This window comes from Engraulis encrasicolus, unplaced genomic scaffold (assembly GCF_034702125.1).
Source record: "Engraulis encrasicolus isolate BLACKSEA-1 unplaced genomic scaffold, IST_EnEncr_1.0 scaffold_100_np1212, whole genome shotgun sequence".
Taxonomy (NCBI): Eukaryota; Metazoa; Chordata; class Actinopteri; order Clupeiformes; family Engraulidae; genus Engraulis; species Engraulis encrasicolus.
This window is the reverse complement of record NW_026944471.1, coordinates 92,501-97,500: the sequence shown is the minus strand read 5'-3', so window position 1 is coordinate 97,500 and position 5,000 is coordinate 92,501.

The following is a 5,000-nucleotide window of genomic DNA, read 5'->3' as shown; positions in this document are numbered from 1 at the left end:
GTTTCGGAGCATAAACCACCATTCATACACATTTGCTGTATGCGTGTGTGTGTGTGTGTGTGTGCGTGTGCGTGTGCGTGTGCGTGTGCGTGTGCGTGTGCGTGTGTGTGTGTGTGTGTGTCAGTTTCTGTGACTGTGTATTTTTTTCTGTCCCCTTGTTTCCTGCTTTCTCTCTCTCTCTCTCTCTCTCTCTCTCTCTCTCTCTCTCTCTCTCTCTCTCTCTCTCTCTCTCTCTCTCTCTCTCTCTCTCTCTCTCTCTCCAGGCTTAAGAGCTGCAGTATAACAGCAGAGGGCTGTGCTGCTCTGACTTCAGCTCTAACATCAAATCCCTCAGCACACCTGACAGAGCTGTATCTGGATAATAATGAACTAGGAGACTCTGGTGTGCAGCAGATTTCTACTCTACTCAGGAATCCAAACTGTAAACTACAGATATACTACTAAGTAAAACAGTATGTTCTTTTGATCACACACACACACACACACACACACACACACACACACACACACACACACACACACACACACACACACACACACACACACACACACACACACACACACAGAGTTGTCTTTCATGCATTTTACTATGGCACTATGGCACTATGGCAATGCTATACTGATGCCTGGCACTATGGCACTATGGCGATGCTAATGCTATACTGATGCCTGGCACTATGGCACTATGGCAATGCTATACTGATGCCTGGCACTATGGCACTATGGCGATGCTATACTGATGCCTGGTTTCTGGCACTATGGCGATGCTATACTGATGCCTGGTCCTCTGGTTGTGATTATCCCTTCATGTTTTACTTCATGTTCTAGTAGTAAACATGGTTGTATAGATGACATTCCCCTCGTCCTATGGTTGTGACTATCCCTTCATGTTTTATTTTAACAATTTTGTAAACATTTGTGTTGCATTAAAAAATATTTTAATTAAACTCTCTGGTTGTGATAGGCCACCGCTCATCTGTTTAGAAGGTGCAGGATTCAGTAAACATTTCTGTATAAAAAGGAGACAATCCGCACACTTCAGATCTTTTTTTTGTGCAAAGATGCTTTACATGACTTGCAAGCTTTCGGTCCTTAGACCTTCTTCAGGCAGAGCTCTATACTACTATGGTTGTATGTACTGTATAATATTCATCTGGTACTGTGGATATTTCTCCTGTTCAGGTGGACACACAACAGATGGATAAAATAAAACTCCATTGTAACATGTGTGTTTTAGTCCCCTAAATGGGATATTTTAAAATATTTTGGTAACACTTTATAATAAGTACCCCTTTTTAGGCATTACTTAAGGGTTAGTTAAGCCTTATTTTACCATTAGTTAACCCTTAGTGAATCACGAGTTAATCATTATGTAAGTATTAGGGATGTGCACGAATATTCGAAGGTTCGAATATTCGTTTTCCTTTCGAATTTAGAATAGTCCTGTCGAATAAAAAAAATCCAGCCAGTAAAAAAAAACTGTGTTTGCCTCCCTTGCAGTGTTAAGTGACAAATGAAAAGTACTGCAGGGTTACATTATATTAACCTAGTAGCTCCCCTGTATTCTAATTTCTCTGGTAGGTCTAGATACGATGTTCATATTTCATTTCCAACTCCTAATGCGAGTGTGTCTGAAGGCGTTCCGCCCCCCGCCGACACGACACACACAGCCAGGGAGAAGCCACGCATCTCGTGCATTTCAGGAATGGGCATTGGGCATTCATAAATAAATCGCGGACACTGTAAATCTGCTATTGGTGATGGTTTTTAAAATATGGACTGTCATCTGTACCTGTTCGGGAATAATGTCACATCAATTTGCGTCTGATTTGACCAGCGTAAACTTCTGCAAGGTAAGCTACTTGTAGCTGTTAGCCAACGTCAGTGTCAACAATGGCAGGTTATTTCAATACAGGTATCTCTAAAACGCTAATAATGATAAGCTAACAAACGAAGTAAGCAAGCTGAGTTCTCTTAGCTAAGGCGATTTTATTTGGCTCACTACACTATAATCTGCAACTATTTGGGGGTAGTTTCATATGGCGTTGCTTTGGATTTGTGAAACTTTGTAAAAAGCCACCCCTGTAGCCGTGTGAATCGGGATGTCTGTCAACAATGTTCGCTAACTAGTTCTAATGCAGCCCAACTAGCGAACAACTGTTCAGTGGGGTTTACTTTGCCGTGCCACGAGAATGGAAGGAGGGGAAGGGCAGGGATTAAAGTTTTCCGTCGCTATGACGGATTTCCGTCAACTGGATTTTCGTTTGGACGGATTTCCGTCTTTATAATTCATGTCAATTAATTTACAATTTTTACTTTTCAACTGAACTCAAATCGAGAGCACTCCTGGTCATGAGAAGGGAAGGAGAGGTGTGTTTGGTGTACGGATTTAGTTATACACGCGCCATCACCGGTGGTGTCATACAACAGATTCACTCAGTAGTTTTGAGCCATCCCCTTTTCTTCCGTGTTCCAAAAAGAAAAAAGAAAGTACACGAGCGGTCAGCAATTCGGTTGCGGCGCAGCGCGAGAGATTAAAAAAACAAATAGCCAACATTGTTGCTGATGGCAGAAAAGAAAATAAGTGTAATACTATGTTTAAAGTGCCATGAAATGACAATCATTAAATGAGTTGGACTGATATTCCAATATGGGCTAATAATGCATATGCATGGAATGCATAGCTTGAAGAAGGTAGGACACGTATGTTTCCATTATCATTGCACCTGCCGTGGCGGATAGTTAGAAAAAAAATGAATAGTTTACTTCGACTGCGCATTATGGCTATCATTGGCAGCTAGCTAGGATATGCCATGCGTAATACCATGCCTTTCATCCTCAAAGTTTAGCGCGTTTGACTGGCTACGTGTAGAACTAGCTCTAGTTGTCTTTCTGACAACGGATAATGTACAGTCTCATTTGTAATCATAGCATATTAACTTTGTTGTTGCCGATATATATTTAAGAAATAAGTTAAAAATGGGTTGCATTTTACAGGGGTCACGGAGGATATCCCTGGCAGAGCCAATATTTTATGCCACGTCTTGCTCTGGGAAACAGTGTTCTGATGGGTGGACTCATGGTCAATAAATGCCGTTTCGGTGTTTCTTTCACTTTCAAGGCTTGTTGTAGGCTACTGTGTGATGCTATTTTTGCTAACTGGAGTAGTGTGCAGCAACAGTTGTGTGTGTGCTTGTTTTTGAGTGGCTAAACGTCTGTGCCCATCTTCTCGGACTATACGCTTCGTTTCAGTTCAGTTATTTGCGCACTGCGCACTCAGGACTGATGGGTGGGTGGTTTGTCTTGATTCGAGTGGAAAGTTGCGCGACAAGCTTGGGAAAGTGTGTTACTTTTGTTAAACGATAGAACTAGACGTATGTCTGTGACTGTGTCGTGTCCGCTTGTAGGAGAGAACACGAGTGCGTGTAGGAATCGGGGACGTTTTTTAAATCAATGGTAAGCGTGTGCCTGGCACCGCACATCGAGAAGCAAAAAAGTACCGGTAGCCATAGGTTTTCAAAACGGTAGAACACAAGAGGTAGACTACAGGATGAATAGTGAAAAACATACAAAATAACCAACAACTCCCTCTGATTGCTATGACCAGTGCATTATTTTTTTTAAATGTCAGAAATACTGCAAGCAATGCGCACCAGTGCTTTCACCAGAACAGTGTTTGCCCATTCTGATGGGAAAGAAAAATATAGCCTACTACTAAAAAAACCCATAATGGGATCACTGTATCAACGCATTGCAATTCCAACTCAATAATTCTATGATATCAGCTAGACCATTTTGAAGCAACACTCATTGTGAATCCATTCTGCATAATGTTGTGAACAATTCATACATAATGGGTAGATATAAGAGGAAATAACCAAAACATGAACCAAATTGCAGTTCAATGTTTGCAGTCTGATATAGTATCCATTATCCCTCCATTCTCGGCCATTTCTAGTCAATCTGGTGGCCTAGGCCTGCCCCTTTCCCTCTTTCCTTTTTCTTGTATTTAGAAATTGGCATCTGTAAACATAGCATTGTAGGCCTACATCTGATTGAGCACATCTGATCTAGTACCTACAGGTAGGCCTACATTCATACTGAGTGTGTATATAGGCCTACTGAGTGTATAATGAATATTCATTGTTAATGTGAAGTGTAAAGTTTTATGTTGGTTGAAGTTCTGATTTTGTGGCACTTTTTGGTTTTACTGGCGCCCTCAAGACATAGGCCTATTCTGCTCTAGGCGACTGCCCTGTCTGCCTATGCCTAGTGTTGGCTCTGGCACCGTTCCTTGCATAAAACCAGTGTATGTTTCGTTATGAGGGCAGAGCCTGGCTACATTGGTTTTCGTTGGGTTACGGAGTGATACTCGATCGGGTGCCTAACCGGTAAAAAAAGTTCAGTCAGATGACTTTTTTTTGCTTTAATCCCTGGAGATGGGAATGATAAATATTTCTCGTCACGGACGCACAGACCTCTTCCAGTGAACGTGCTGCTGGACGTTCAGAGGTGTACACTCTGTACACTAATGTACACACTCGACAGCATTTTCTAGCTATTGCTCCCCCCTGGTGCTGTAGCTGGAAGGCTACATGTTTCAAGGGATGACGGTGGGAGTCCCTCAGTCAGCAAAGGCACGTCTTTTTTTTCTTTTTTTTTCTCGAATTTCGAATAACATTCGAATAGTGGCCATCGAATTTCGAATAGTGTTTTTGGCAGAAATGCACATCCCTAGTAGGTATTATTTCTCATTTCCTAACTATTATCTACTACCGTTAGTAAATGGTTAGTGTGTGCTGATATAACGGTTCGCTAAGCAAAGTTAAGCATGGAAAGGTTTTCACTTTAAAAGTTCCCCAGATATGCGGAAGTAGTGAGTTGTAACTTCTTGTTAATGCATAAGCAATGCCTAACAAATCACTTGTTAACGTTTTGTAAAACATGGAAAGGTTTTCACTTCAGATCAGTTCCCCAGATATACTTAAGTAATGAGTTGT